The sequence below is a fragment of the Ranitomeya variabilis genome, chromosome 2 (genome assembly GCF_051348905.1).
Source record: "Ranitomeya variabilis isolate aRanVar5 chromosome 2, aRanVar5.hap1, whole genome shotgun sequence".
Taxonomy (NCBI): Eukaryota; Metazoa; Chordata; class Amphibia; order Anura; family Dendrobatidae; genus Ranitomeya; species Ranitomeya variabilis.
In genome coordinates, this window is record NC_135233.1 from 1,034,471,012 (window position 1) to 1,034,487,611 (window position 16,600).

The following is a 16,600-nucleotide window of genomic DNA, read 5'->3' on the forward strand; positions in this document are numbered from 1 at the left end:
CTACTACACACACACGGCTCCTGCACACAGCTACTACACACACACCCGGCTCCTGCACACAGCTGCTATACACACACACGGCTCCTGCACGCAGCTACTACACACACAGACGGCTCCTGCACACAGCTACTACACACACACAGGGCTCCTGCACACAGCTACTACACAAACACACGGCTCCTGCACACAGCTACTACACACATACGGCTCCTGCACACAGTTGCTACACACACACGGCTCCTGCACACAGCTACTACACACAGCTACTACACACACACGGCTCCTGCACACAGCTACTACACACACACGGCTCCTGCACACAGCTACTACACACAGCTACTACACACACACAGCTCCTGCACACAGCTACTACACACACACGGCTCCTGCACACAGCTACTACACACGGCTCCTGCACACAGCTACTACACACACACATGGCTCGTGCCCACAGCTACTACACACACACAGCTACTACACACACACGGCTCCTGCACACAGCTGCTACACACACACGGCTCCTGCACACAGCTACTACACACACACACACAGGGCTCCTGCACACAGCTACTACACACACACATGGCTCCTGCCCACAGCTACTACACACACACGGCTCCCGCACACAGCTACTACACACACACGGCTCCTGCACACAGCTACTACACACAGCTACTACACACACACAGCTCCTGCACACAGCTACTACACACACACGGCTCCTGCACACAGCTACTACACACACACGGCTCCTGCACACAGCTACTACACACAGCTACTACACACACACAGCTCCTGCACACAGCTACTACACACACACGGCTCCTGCACACAGCTACTACACACGGCTCCTGCACACAGCTACTACACACACACATGGCTCCTGCACACAGCTACTACACACACACAGCTACTACACACACACGGCTCCTGCCCACAGCTACTACACACACACGGCTCCTGCACACAGCTACTACACACACACACGGCTCCTGCACACAGCTACTACACACACACACGGCTCCTGCACACACACACACACGGCTCCTGCACACACACACACACGGCTCCTGCACACACACACACACACGGCTCCTGCGCTGACGTCGCACACTCGGTGACCTCCCCCCGTCAGTCTCTCCGGTGTCAGCCTCCTCCAGGCTTCTAGCTGCTCAGCTCACCATCAGGCACAGTATCCCAGCATCCTACACTGACTACGCATGCGCAGCTGGTAGACAGACCGCATCAGGCTCCCAGGCTTTCTGTCAAGAGGCTGTAGCTCTGTGCTTAAAAGTAAGTACACCCCTGTGATCAGTGATCAGAGGGAAGGGCGTCTTCATGCATTGCTGTAGGTTGCATACATGGCCGCCTCGTTCCTTGTCTTGCAGTAATCTCCCGGCCTTATCCTGCGGTCACTACCAAGCATTGCATCATCGGTGTGACACACGGCCAGTAGTGGGGATGCTGCGTGCACTGGTCACAGCCAGATCTGCCCCCTCCCTGGTGTGGAGGCTGCCAGCACTGTACTCTCCCCTCCTCCTGAGGCTGCTCACAGATAAGGAGGAAGAGGGAGGCGAGAGCTCAGAGCTGTGTGCGGAGCCCTCACCATAGGAGCCGGCGGTGGGGTAAGAGCTGTGCTGCCGAGTGCTGGGGAGAAGGGGCAGGGTGCTGGAGAGAAGGGGCAGAGTGCTGGGGAGAAGGGGCTCAGTGCTGGGGAGAAGGGGCACAGTGCTGGGGAGAAAGAGCAGAGTGCTGGAGAGAAGGGGCACAGTGCTGGAGAGAAGGGGCAGAGTGCTGGGGAGAAAGAGCAGAGTGCTGGGAGAGAAGGGGCACAGTGCTGGAGAGAAGGGCAGAGTGCTGGAGAGAAGGGGCACAATGCTGGGGAGAAGGGGCACAGTGCTGGGGAGAAGGGGCACAGTGCTGGAGAGAAGGGGCAGAGTGCTGGGGAGAAGGGGCAGAGTGCTGGGGAGAAGGGGCAAGGTGCTGGGGAGAAGGGGCTCAGTGCTGGAGAGAAGGGGCACAGTGCTGGGGAGAAAGAGCAGAGTGCTGGGAGAGAAGGGGCACAGTGCTGGAGAGAAGGGGCAGAGTGCTGGAGAGAAGGGGCACAATGCTGGGGAGAAGGGGCACAGTGCTGGGGAGAAGGGGCACAGTGCTGGAGAGAAGGGGCAGAGTGCTGGGGAGAAGGGGCAGAGTGCTGGAGAGAAGGGGCAGAGTGCTGGGGAGAAGGGGCTCAGTGCTGGGGAGAAGGGGCACAGTGCTGGAGAGAAGGGGCAGAGTGCTGGGGAGAAGGGGCTCAGTGCTGGGGAGAAGGGGCTCAGTGCTGGAGAGAAGGGGCACAGTGCTGGGAGAGAAGGGACACAGTGCTGGGGAGAAGGGGCACAGTGCTGGGGAGAAGGGGCTCAGTGCTGGGGAGAAGGGGCACAGTGCTGGAGAGAAGGGGCACAGTGCTGGAGAGAAGGGGCACAGTGCTGGGTAGAAGGGGCAGAGTGCTGGGGAGAAGGGGCAAGGTGCTGGAGAGAAGGGGCAGAGTGCTGGGGAGAAGGGGCACAGTGCTGGGGAGAAAGAGCAGAGTGCTGGGAGAGAAGGGGCACAGTGCTGGGGAGAAGGGGCACAGTGCTGGAGAGAAGGGGCACAGTGCTGGAGAGAAGGGGCACAATGCTGGGGAGAAGGGGCACAGTGCTGGGGAGAAGGGGCAGAGTGCTGGGGAGAAGGGGCAGAGTGCTGGGGAGAAGGGGCTCAGTGCTGGGGAGAAGGGGCACAGTGCTGGAGAGAAGGGGCACAGTGCTGGAGAGAAGGGGCAGAGTGCTGGGGAGAAGGGGCTCAGTGCTGGGGAGAAGGGGCTCAGTGCTGGAGAGAAGGGGCACAGTGCTGGGAGAGAAGGGACACAGTGCTGGGGAGAAGGGGCACAGTGCTGGGGAGAAGGGGCTCAGTGCTGGGGAGAAGGGGCACAGTGCTGGAGAGAAGGGGCACAGTGCTGGAGAGAAGGGGCACAGTGCTGGGGAGAAGGGGCTCAGTGCTGGGGAGAAGGGGCACAGTGCTGGAGAGAAGGGGCACAGTGCTGGGGAGAAGGGGCTCAGTGCTGGGGAGAAGGGGCACAGTGCTGGAGAGAAGGGGCACAGTGCTGGAGAGAAGGGGCACAGTGCTGGGGAGAAGGGGCTCAGTGCTGGGGAGAAGGGGCTCAGTGCTGGAGAGAAGGGACACAGTGCTGGGGAGAAGGGGCACAGTGCTGGAGAGAAGGGTCACAGTGCTGGAGGGAAGGGTCACAGTGCTGGAGAGAAGGGGCACAGTGCTGGAGAGAAGGGGCACAGTGCTGGGGAGAAGGGGCACAGTGCTGGAGAGAAGGGGCTCAGTGCTGGCAGGGGAGGGGAGAAGGGTGCACGAGGCTGATGTATCTAAGGGGCAAAGGGGCTGCACCCAGGAAACAGCTGGAGAAATGTGTAAGGCAAGGGATAGGTAATGATAGGACCATGCTTTGTGGACGCTGCTGTTCTGTGCACCAATAATCAGTACATCTATGTTGCCAATCCTGTTACCTGTTTATGTTCCTAATTTAAAGGAAAAAACCCTCCTGTGATGTTGATTATGTGATGGGAGAGAGATCTCCCTGAGGGGCAGACCGGACGCACTGCTGGGGGGCTGCGGTAGGCAACCAGGCAGCATTGTTACTATTCATGTCCTTTTTTATCATTCATCTGCAACTAAATAATCCTGGACTGAGCTCGTAAAGTTCTAAATGTGGCAGTAATGGATGGATATTGTGTATTATTATTATTATTATTATTATTATTATTTCAAAACTGACCTGTTAAGCGAGGGGTTTAGGTTTTTGTAGAGTTAGATTATAGCTAGAGATCATATAAGGAATTGCCAGCGCTCCAGGATAATTAATCCCCCATAGAACCCACGCACTGATTCAGTTCTGTATGAAACCTTTGTCAAAAAAAGTTCCACGTAAAGCTGAGCCATTGCATGATTTCTATGGGAGAACATCACCGTGCTCGATCTCTTGGCAGCGCTGGCAATTACTTGTATTGTCTGGAGGATCTAGTTGAAGATTCTGGGATTTTCACTCATCTTATTGCCGCTGCTCTGTTTCCTGATATCAGATAGATAATCATATATTAGATAAATTGAGATAAATGGAAGAATAAATAGATCTCAAGGACCTATAAATAATCCAAACTGAGAGTCCTTGGTGGCTGATACCTTCTAATGGTGAACTACAAATATCATAAGCAATAGCAACAAAAGAGTCTGTATACAAACTCATGACGACCTGTGATCCAATCAGAACAAGACAATGTGTCACATGGATTTATGTCCTTCATCAATTATGCAAATTGCCTCTTCAGAGAAAAAGAGGACTTGAACTCTATAGCGCCACCTGATGGAAGTAGAGATCCTACAAGTCACAATCAACCCTTTAACGAGTCGTGCAATATGACTTAGGATAAAAGCCAAATCAGTATCTCAATTCGCAGACACGGTGTTTCGGGCTGTTGGCCCTCGTCAGTGCGAAGCATGAGAACTGATTTGGCTAGGTATAGGGCTAGGCTAGGGCTGTGGAATCGGTAAGCCAACCCTCTGACTCCGACTCCTCAATTTCCATGACTCTGACTCCACCAAAATGGACTTTGACTCCACCGCCCTGCTCCTTTGTACAACTTTTTATTGTTACTAGTAGTGGGGTCTCCTGCTCAGGACCCTCATTCTGAAAACATCATCCAGTATAGGTTTTAGATCTAGAGGATCTATAAAACACGTGGTCACCAGCTGTTTCTATATTCCTCATTGACTTCATGGGAAATGTAACTTTTCTGCCAGGAACTGGGACCAACCATTCTTAGACACAAAAACCTTCAACCGGAAAAATCCTTTACAGGGCCCCTGTGTGGAAAATGATCATTTTCAGTGTAGTTGCTCCACAAATAGCAACTTGTGGGCTCCAAGCAGCAGGACAACTGCCGATCTGCCGGACTTTGTAGGACTTGTAGGCTGAAGACCTGGATGAACCTCATGCAGATGCAGGCAGGGCCTACAAACCCCGGCCGACCTTGCCCTTGTCAGCCCATGGGCCGTTTCTCCCATTAGCATGTAGATGTGACAGCCTGGATGCATTTACTATCTTGTCATGGCTCCGGCTTTATTGCCTGCACACAATTAGTGGTTTTGTCTTATGGAGGGAGAGGGGTTGACATGCCAGACCTTACACAGAGCCGCCAGTGTACATTGTTCCAGCAGCGGCTGTGTGTGCATTAACACATTCCTGGGCCGCCACCCTCCGGCTAATTGAAGGCTGTGGGGTCATTTGACAAATACAGGGCCATGTAATTTGTAGGGTTTTCTACTGTAAAACAAAGCAGTGACCTGATATAATTGACTTAGCGTGACCGGCTTTCATGGTTACATTGATAGTATTGGGCTTTATGACTAAATGGACATGTTGTAAATCAGAATTGTGCAACCTGTGATTCTTCATATATTCTACAACTACATCTCCCAACCTGCCCGACTATCAATGCTGGTAATTATAGGCTTTCGGAATCTGGAAGTTTTCATTTTTGTTAATTACGGTACTTTTCAATGTTCTTTACTTTCTGGTGAACATTTGCTTTAGGATGGGTTCAACTGGTCATTGCAATATTCAGACCATTAACGTTAAAAAATTGTGGATCTGACCTGGTCCTTGTGGGCCAGAGCAGGTTCCTGTGGACCAGACCAGGTTCCTGTGGACCAGACCAGGTTCCTGTGGACCAGACCAGGTTCCTGTGGACCAGACCAGGTTCCTGTGGACCAGACCAGGTCCTTGTGGACCAGACCAGGTTCTTCTGGACCAGACAAGGTCCTTGTGGACCAGACCGACCAGGTTCTTGTGGGTCACCAAGTTGCTTTATGGCATGATAGACCCCCGAGAAGTGTGCAGCTCAGCAGACAGGAGAGCACGGCTCCTGTCTGAGTGCACAAGGCTACGAAGCCTATGCTAGCCATTGAATCTGTACTCAGAGAGGAGTTGTCTCAGGACCCGGTCCCTTACCAAACTGCAGGCAATTCAAGTGCCTACTAGTTATGAAATATCAGATTGCAAGTTTAGCTACTATGTCATTAATGTCTACATGCAGAGCCCCCTTCAATAATCACATCAGTAGTACGAAACTGACCAGTGATGTTCAATCCAAAGCCTTTCCTTTATTTCTATACCTGTATAATCACAATGTGTGTCCCTTTGGGCATTTGTTACTTGATGTCACCATTCACACATGGTTAGAGCCAGATTAAAGCTGTTTGTTTAGTTCATGAATTGACATATACAGTCATATGAAAAAGTTTGGGCACCCCTATTAATCTTAAGCTTAATGTTTTATAAAAATTGTTTTTTTTGCAACAGCTATTTCAGTTTCATGTATCTAATAACTGTTGGACACAGTAATGTTTCTGCCTTGAAATGAGGTTTATTGTACTAACAGAAAATGTGCAATCTGCATTCAAACAAAATTGGACAGGTGCATAAGTATGGGCCCCCTTATCATTTTCTTGTTTTAAATACTCCTACCTACTTTTTACTGACTTACTAAAGCACTTTTTTTTGGTTTTGTAAGCTCATTGAGCTTTTAACTTCATAGCCAGGTGTATGCAATCATGAGAAAAGCTACTTAAAGTGGCCACTTGCATGTTGTTCTCCTGTTTGAATCTCCTCTGAAGAGTGGCATCATGTGCTCCTCAAAACAACTGTCAAATGATCTGAAAACAAAGATTATTCAACATAGTTGTTCAGGGGAAGGATACAAAAAGCTGTCTCAGAGATTTAACCTGTCAATTTCCACTGTGAGGAACATAGTAAGGAAATGGAAGAACACAGGTACTGTTCTTGTTAAGGCCAGAAGTGGCAGGCCAAGAAAAACATCAGAAAGGCAGAGAAGAAGAATGGTGAGATCAGTCAAGGACAATCCTCAGACCACCTCCAGAGAGCTGCAGCATCAACTTGCTGCAGATGGTGTCACTGTGCATCGGTCAATTATACAACGCACTTTGCACAAGGAGAAGCTGTATGGGAGAGTGATGCGAAAGAAGCCGTTTCTGCAAGCACGCCACAAACAGAGTCGGCTGAGGTATGCAAAAGCACATTTAGAGTAGCCAATTTCTTTTTGGAAGAAGGTCCTGTGGACTCATGAAACCGAGATTGAGTTGTTTGGTAATACAAAAAGGCGTTATGCATGGCGGCAAAAAACACAGTGTGTTGTATAGTTGACCGATGCACAGTGACACCATCTGCAGCAAGTTGATGCTGCAGCTCTCTGGAAGTGGCCTGAGGATTGTCCTTGACTGATCTCACCATTCTTCTTCTCTGCCTTTCTGATGTTTTTCTTGGCCTGCCACTTCTGGACATAACAAGAACTGTACCTGTGTTCTTCCATTTCCTTACTATGTTCCTCACAGTGGAAATTGACAGGTTAAATCTCTGAGACAGCTTTTTGTATCCTTCCCCTGAACAACTATGTTGAATAATCTTTGTTTTCAGATCATTTGACAGTTGTTTTGAGGAGCCCATGATGCCACTCTTCAGAGGAGATTCAAACAGGAGAACAGCTTGCAAGTGGCCACTTTAACCCCTTCCCGACATTTGACGTACTATCCCGTCGAGGTGGGGTGGGCCCGTATGACCGCCGACGGGATAGTACGTCATCATCGATCAGCGGCGCTCACGGGGGGAGCGCGGCCGATCGCGGCCGGGTGTCAGCTGCATATCGCAGCTGACATCCGGCACTATGTGCCAGGAGCGGTCACGGACCGCCCCCGGCACATTAACCCCCGGCACACCGCGATCAAACATGATCGCGATGTGCCGGCAGTATAGGGAAGCATCGCGCAGGGAGGGGGCTCCCTGCGGGCTTCCCTGAGACCCCCGGAGCAACGCGATGTGATCGCGTTGCTCTGAGGGTCTCCTACCTCCCTCCTCGCCGCAGGTCCCGGATCCAAGATGGCCGCGGCATCCGGGTCCTGCAGGGAGGGAGGTGGCTTACCGAGTGTCTGCTCAGAGCAGACACTTGGTAAGCCTGCAGCCCTGCACAGCAGATCGTCGATCTGGCAGAGTGCTGTGCACACTGCCAGATCAATGATCTGTGATGTCCCCCCCTGGGACAAAGTAAAAAAGTAAAAAAAAAATTTTTCCACATGTGTAAAAAAAAATAAAAAAAAAATTCCTAAATAAATAATAATAAAAAAAATATATTATTCCCATAAATACATTTCTTTATCTAAATAAAAAAAACAAAACAATAAAAGTACACATATTTAGTATCGCCGCGTCCGTAACGACCCAACCTATAAAACTGCCCCACTAGTTAACCCCTTCAGTAAACACCGTAAGAAAAAAAAAAAAAAAACGAGGCAAAAAACAACGCTTTATTACCATACCGCCGAACAAAAAGTGGAATAACACACGATCAAAAAGACTGATATAAATATCCATGGTACCGCTGAAAACGTCATCTTGTCCCGCAAAAAAAAAGCCGCCATACAGCATCGTCAGCAAAAAAATAAAAAAGTTATAGTCCTGAGAATAAAGCGATACCAAAATAATTATTTTTTCTATATTTTAGTTTTTATCGTATAAAAGCGCCAAAACATAAAAAAATGATATAAATGAGATATCGCTGTAATCGTACTGACCCGACGAATAAAACTGCTTTATCAATTTTACCAAACGCGGAACGGTATAAACGCCTCTCCCAAAAGAAATTCATTAATAGCAGGTTTTTGGTCATTCTGCCTCACAAAAATCGGAATAAAAAGCGATCAAAAATGGTCACGTGTCCGAAAATGTTACCAATAAAAACGTCAACTCGTCCCACAAAAAACAAGACCTCACATGACTCTGTGGAGCAAAATGTGGAAAAATTATAGGTCTCAAAATGTGGAGACGCAAAAACTTTTTTGCTATAAAAAGCGTCGCTGGTTTCACACTTGCGTTTTTGTCTGCAGCGTTTTTTGCACAAAAAAACGCATGCGTTTTTTCCCTATATTTGACATTGAAAACGCATGCGGTTTTTTTGTACGCGTTTGGTCGCGTTTTCAAACGCATGCGGTTTTTTTTCTGCATGCGTTCATTTTCAGAAATACAACCTGCAGTATTTTCTTGCGTTTTTAAGCACATGCGTTTGTTTGCGTTAAAAACGCATGCATTTTTATCGAAAAAAAACAGAAAACACACTGAAAAGCCACCCACCACCATCAAGGTGATAAAGGGATCCAAACCCTAACCCTAACTCTACCCCTAACCTCACCCCTAACCGTTTAATGAACATTTTCTGACAGTCATAGTGCCACGTATTTCAGTGCCACGTATTTCAGTGCCACGTATTTCAGTGCCACGTATTTCAGTGCCACGTATTTCAGTGCCACGTATTTCTGTGCCACGTATCACGTATTTCAGTGCCACGTGTTTCAGTGCCACGTATTTCAGTGCCACATATTTTAGTACCACGTATTTCAGTGCCACGTATTTCAGTGCCACGTATTTCAGTGCCACGTATTTCAGTGCCACGTATTTCAGGGCCACGTATTTCAGTGCCACGTGTTTCAGTGCCACGTGTTTCAGTGCCACGTATTTCAGTGCCACGTATTTCAGTGCCACATATTTCAGTGCCACGTATTTCAGTGCCACGTATTTCAGGGCCACGTATTTCAGTGCCACGTGTTTCAGTGCCACGTGTTTCAGTGCCACGTGTTTCAGTGCCACGTATTTAAGTGCCACGTATCACATATTTCAGTGCCACGTATTTCAGTGCCACGTATTTAAGTGCCACGTATTTAAGTGCCACGTATTTAAGTGCCACGTATTTCAGTGCCACGTATTTCAGTGCCACGTATTTCAGTGCCACGTATCACGTATTTCAGTGCCACGTGTTTCAGTGCCACGTATTTAAGTGCCACGTATCACGTATTTCAGTGCCACGTATTTCAGTGCCACGTATTTCAGTGCCACGTATTTCAGTGCCACGTATTTTAGTGACACGTATTTTAGTGACACGTATTTCAGTCACGTTTAGGGTTAGGGTGAGGGGTAGGGTTAGGGTTAGGGCTAGGGTTGGAGGTAAAGTTAGGGTTAGGGTTTGGATTACATTTACGTTTGGATTAGGGTTGGGATTAGAATTATGGGTGTGTCAGGGCTAGGGGTGTGGTTAGGGTTACCGTTGGGATTAGGGTTAGGGGTGTGTTTGGGTTAGGGTTTCAGGTAGAATTGGGGAGTTTCCACTGTCCAGGCACATCAGGGGCTCTCCAAGCGCGACATGGCGTCCAATCTCAATTCCAGCCAATTCTGCGTTGAAAAAGTAAAACAGTGCTCCTTCCCTTCCGAGCTCTCCCGTGCGCCCAAAAAGGGGTTTACCCCAACATATGTGTTATCAGCGTACTCGGGACAAATTGAACAACAACTTCTGGGGTCCAAGTTCTCTTGTTATCCTTAGGAAAATAAAAATTTGGGGGGCTAAAAATCATTTTTGTGGGAAAAAAAAGATGTTTTATTTTCACGGCTCTGCGTTATAAACTGTAGTGAAACACTTGGGGGTTCAAAGTTCTCACAACACATCTAGATAAGTTCCTTGGGAGGTCTAGTTTCCAATATGGGGTCACTTGTGGGGGGTTTGTACTGTTTGGGTACATCAGGGGCTCTGCAAATGCAACGTGACGCCTGCAGACCAATCCATTTAAGGCTGCATTCCAAATGGCGCTCCTTCCCTTCCGAGCTCTGTCATGCACCCAAACAGTGGTTCCCCCCCACATATGGGGTATCAGCGTACTCAGGACAAATTGGACAACAACTTTTGGGGTCTAATTTATCCTGTTACCCTTGTAAAAATACAAAACTGGGGGCTAAAAAATCATTTTTGTGAAAAAAAAAAAAGAATTTTTATTTTCACGGCTTTGCGCTATAAACTTTAGTGAAACACTTGGGGGTTCAAAGTTCTCAAAACACATCTAGATAAGTTCCTTGGGAGGTCTAGTTTCCAATATGGGGTCACTTGTGGGGGGTTTGTACTGTTTGGGTACATCAGGGGCTCTGCAAATGCAACGTGACGGCTGCTGACCAATCCATTTAAGTCTGCATTCCAAATGGCGCTCCTTCCCTTCCGAGCTCTGTCATGCGCCCAAACAGTGGTTCCCCCCCACATATGGGGTATCAGCGTACTCAGGACAAATTGGAAAACAAATTTTGGGGTCCAATTTATTCTGTTACCCTTGTAAAAATACAAAGCTGGGTGCTAAAAAATCATTTTTGAGAAAAAAAATAAAAATTATTTTCACGGCTCTGCGTTATAATCTGTAGTGAAACACTTGGGGGTTCAAAGCTCTCAAAACACATCTAGATAAGATCCTTAGGGGGTCTACTTTCCAAAATGGTGTCACTTGTAGGGAGTTTCAATGTTTAGGCACATCAGGGGCTCTCCAAACGCAACATGGCGTCCCATCTCAATTCCAGTCAATTTTGCATTGAAAAGTCAAATGGCGCTCCTTCCCTTCCAAGCTCTGCCATGCGCCCAAACAATGGTTTACACCCACATATGGGGTATCATCGTACTCAGGACAAATTGGCCAACATTTTTTGGGGTCCAATTTCTTCTCTTACCCTTGGGAAAATAAAAAATTGGGGGCGAAAAGATCATTTTTGTGAAAAAATATGATTTTTTATTTTTACGGCTCTGCATTATAAACTTCTGTGAAGCACTTGGTGGGTCAAAGTGCTCACCACACATCTAGATAAGTTCCTTAGGGGGTCTACTTTCCAAAATGGTGTCACTTGTAGGGAGTTTCAATGTTTAGGCACATCAGGGGCTCTCCAAACGCAACATGGCGTCCCATCTCAATTCCAGTCAATTTTGCATTGAAAAGTCAAATGGCGCTCCTTCCCTTCCAAGCTCTGCCATGCGCCCAAACAATGGTTTACACCCACATATGGGGTATCATCGTACTCAGGACAAATTGGCCAACATTTTTTGGGGTCCAATTTCTTCTCTTACCCTTGGGAAAATAAAAAATTGGGGGCGAAAAGATCATTTTTGTGAAAAAATATGATTTTTTATTTTTACGGCTCTGCATTATAAACTTCTGTGAAGCACTTGGTGGGTCAAAGTGCTCACCACACATCTAGATAAGTTCCTTAGGGGGTCTACTTTCCAAAATGGTGTCACTTGTAGGGAGTTTCAATGTTTAGGCACATCAGGGGCTCTCCAAACGCAACATGGCGTCCCATCTCAATTCCAGTCAATTTTGCATTGAAAAGTCAAATGGCGCTCCTTCCCTTCCAAGCTCTGCCATGCGCCCAAACAATGGTTTACACCCACATATGGGGTATCATCGTACTCAGGACAAATTGGCCAACATTTTTTGGGGTCCAATTTCTTCTCTTACCCTTGGGAAAATAAAAAATTGGGGGCGAAAAGATCATTTTTGTGAAAAAATATGATTTTTTATTTTTACGGCTCTGCATTATAAACTTCTGTGAAGCACTTGGTGGGTCAAAGTGCTCACCACACATCTAGATAAGTTCCTTAGGGGGTCTACTTTCCAAAATGGTGTCACTTGTAGGGAGTTTCAATGTTTAGGCACATCAGGGGCTCTCCAAACGCAACATGGCGTCCCATCTCAATTCCAGTCAATTTTGCATTGAAAAGTCAAATGGCGCTCCTTCCCTTCCAAGCTCTGCCATGCGCCCAAACAATGGTTTACACCCACATATGGGGTATCATCGTACTCAGGACAAATTGCACAACATTTTTTGGGGTCCAATTTCTTCTCTTACCCTTGGGAAAATAAAAAATTGGGGGCGAAAAGATCATTTTTGTGAAACAATATGATTTTTTATTTTTACGGCTCTGCATTATAAACTTCTGTGAAGCACTTGGTGGGTCAAAGTGCTCACCACACATCAAGATAAGTTCCTTAGGGGGTCTACTTTCCAAAATGGTGTCACTTGTAGGGGGTTTCAGTGTTTAGGCACATCAGGGGCTCTCCAAACGCAACATGGCGTCCCATCTCAATTCCAGTCAATTTTGCATTGAAAAGTCAAATGGCGCTCCTTTCCTTCCGAGCTCTGCCATACGCCCAAACAGTGGTTTACCCCCACATATGGGGTATCAGCGTACTCAGGACAAATTGTACAACAACTTTGGGGGTCCATTTTCTCCTGTTACCCTTGGTAAAATAAAACAAATTGGAGCTGAAATAAATTTTGTGTGAAAAAAAGTTAAATGTTCATTTTTATTTAAACATTCCAAAAATTCCTGTGAAACACCTGAAGGGTTAATAAACTTCTTGAATGTGGTTTTGAGCACCTTGAGGGGTGCAGTTTTTAGAATGGTGTCACACTTGGGTATTTTCTATCATATAGACCCCTCAAAATGACTTCAAATGAGATGTGGTCCCTAAAAAAAAATGGTGTTGTAAAAATGAGAAATTGCTGGTCAACTTTTAACCCTTATAACTCCGTCACAAAAAAAAATTTTGGTTCCAAAATTGTACTGATGTAAAGTAGACATGTGGGAAATGTTACTTATTAAGTATTTTGCGTGACATATGTCTGTGATTTAAGGGCATAAAAATTCAAAGTTGGAAAATTGCAAAATTTTCAAAATTTTCGCCAAATTTCCATTTTTTTCACAAATAAACGCAAGTTATATCGAATAAATTTTACCACTAACATGAAGTACAATATGTCACGAGAAAACAATGTCAGAATCGCCAAGATCCGTCAAAGCGTTCCAGAGTTATAGCCTCATAAAGGGACAGTGGTCAGAATTGTAAAAATTGGCCCGGTCATTAACGTGCAAACCACCCTTGGGGGTGAAGGGGTTAAGTAGCTTTTCTCATGATTGCATACACCTGGCTATGAAGTTCAAAGCTCAATGAGGTTACAAAACCAAAAAAGTGCTTTAGTAAGTCAGTAAAAAGTAGGTAGGAGTATTTAAAACAAGAAAATGATAAGGGTGCCCATACTTATGCACCTGTCAAATTTTGTTTGAATGCAGATTGCACATTTTCTGTTAGTGCAATAAACCTCATTTCAAGGCAGAAACATTACTGTGTCCAACAGTTATTAGATATATGAAACTGAAATAGCTGTTGCAAAAAAACAATTTTTATAAAACATTAAGCTTAAGATTAATAGGGGTGCCCAAACTTTTTCATATGACTGTACCTCCGATAGAAGGAATACATCACCCAGAAGGTCCCTTTGTAGAACGAAAAAAAAATCTCCAGTCATGACCAAAGGCTTTGAGACGGACACAAATTTTGATTTTCACAGAGTTTGCTTCTTCAGTGTTTTTAGATCTTTAAAGGGGTATTCCCATGTCCAAGATCCCAATATGTAGTAGGTATAATGATAACATTAGCAAATACCTCCGATTAGAAATGTAGTATAGTTTTTCTGATTCGCTATGTCTCTTTCCTCATGTGCAGGCATTGCAGGACCTTAGATATCCATGGTTACAACCACTGATATAGTGACAGTTAGCTGTTGTGAATTCCGCTCTTGGGCTCCCTCCGGTGGTTGTAAGTGGCACTTTTGTGAGTTCTGCTCTTGGGCTCCCTCCGGTGGTTTTAAGTGGTACTGCTGCTCCTTGGAATTAGCTGTCAGCAGCTGCTTCCACTGATTGTCTTTCTGGCTCGGCTATTTAACCTGGCTCTATCTTTCAGCCTGTGCCAGTTGTCAATGGTTCCTGGTTGGATTCACATCTCTGCTTGGATTTCCCTGATATTCTGACCAGTTCAGCAAAGATAAGTCCTAGCCTTGTTCATTTGCAGTCCACTTTTTGTGGACTTAATCGTTCTGCACTTTCTATGTTTTTTCTAGTCCAGCTTGTCAGTATGGATTATTTCAGTTAAGCTGGAAGCTCTGGGAAGCAGATTTACCCTCCACACCTTTAGTCAGGTGTGGAGATTTTTGTAAACTCTGTTGTGGATTTTTCTAGTTTTTAATACTGACCGCACAGTATTCTGTCCTGTTCTATCTATCTAGCGAGATTGGCCTCCTTTGCTACATCCTGATTTCATTCTGCGTATGTCATTTCCCTCTCTTCTCACAGTCAATATTTGTGGGGGGCTGTCCTATCCTTTGGGGATTTTCTCTGAGGCAAGATAGCTTTCCTGTTTCTATCTTTAGGGGTAGTTAGTCCTCCGGCTGTGACGAGGTGTCTAGGGAGTGACAGGAACATCCCACGGCTACTTCTAGTGTGTGTGTTAAGCTCAGGAATTGCGGTCAGTACAGGTACCACCTCCTCTAGAGCACGTCCCATGTTGCTCCTAAACCACCAGGTCATAACAGTTAGCTAGTTGCTAGTGGTCGTAACCATGGATACATAAGGTCCTGCAATGCCTGCACATGAGGAAAGAGACATAGCGAATCAGAAAAACTATACTACATTTCTAATCTGAGGTATTTGCTAATATTATTATTATTACACCTACCACATTTTGGGATAGAATCTTGGAGATCTTTAAGTCAATAGTTTCTATGGTTACTGAAGTACAGTAACCATATAAGTAACCAATATAAGTAGCGTCTCCATTTTTCGTGATCTCGGGTTGGCTTATTTTTTGCGGCCGAGGTGAAGTTTTTAATGATACCATTTTGGTGCAGATACGTTCTTTTAATCGCGCATTATTGCATTTTAATGCAATGTCCTGGTGACCAAAAAAACTTAATTCTGGCATTTCAAATTTTTTCCTCGCTACGCCGTTTAGCGATCAGGTTAATCCTTTTTTTATTGATAGATCGGGCGATTCTGAACGCGGCAATACCAAATATGTGTATATTTGATTTTTTTTTTATTTTATTTTGAATGGGGCAAAAGGGGGGTGATTTAAACTTCAATTTTTTTTATTTTTTTCATATTTTTTAAAACATTTTTTTTTTTACTTTTGCCATGCTTCAATAGCCTCAATGGGAGGCTAGAAGCTGGCACAACTCGATCGGCTCTGCTACATAGGAGCGATGCATAGATCGCTCCTATGTAGCGGAGTTATTGTATTGCTATGAGCGCCGACCACAGGTGGTGCTCACAGCAATCCGGCATCAACAACCATAGAGGTCTTAAATAGACCTCTGGTTGTTATGCCGACGCATCGCTGACCCCCGATCACATGACGGGGGTCAGCGATGTGCGCATTTCCGGCCCGATAGCCGGAAGCATTAGTTAAATGCCGCTGTCAGCGTTTGACAGCACACTATAACTGAGTGATAAAATGTGATAATCAATCACTGGTTACAATAAGAGTTATGGAAATCCCAGGATAGATAGCCATGTTAATGATTTGCAAATGATGAAAACATAGAAGCAACATTTTCAAAACATATTGATTTAGTCTGCCGGAGTATGAGTGCCGCGTGCAGAAATCCCCGCACTTACCCACATTGTCTGCTATCAATGAGGTTACCAATGGTTGAGACATGTTCTGCCAGGCCACATGTTGCTGGTGCTACTGTGATTAGCCTGTGTGGCTTTAACGTACTACAAGAGACCCTGGAATTGTCTCCCATTAAGCCAATCTGGAACGTCATTGGTCCGCATTTTAACAAGGAGCTGCCAGCAGTGGATCTTGATGA

At 46.2% G+C, this 16,600-nt stretch overlaps 1 protein-coding gene across 2 annotated transcripts in view; it reads left to right on the forward strand.

The window, feature by feature from the left end:
- Positions 1-1,089: 1,089 nt before the first annotated feature.
- Positions 1,090-16,600, forward strand: part of RNF144A (ring finger protein 144A) — a 103,503-nt gene continuing 87,992 nt past the window's right edge. The window contains exon 1 of one of the 2 annotated variants that reach the window (XM_077291388.1): positions 1,090-1,293. The gene's annotated coding sequence lies outside the window, so the exon portion shown is untranslated. Of the gene's footprint in view, positions 1,294-1,511; positions 1,626-16,600 lie in introns of those variants that run through there. The other variant, XM_077291387.1, reaches the window with a different exon arrangement.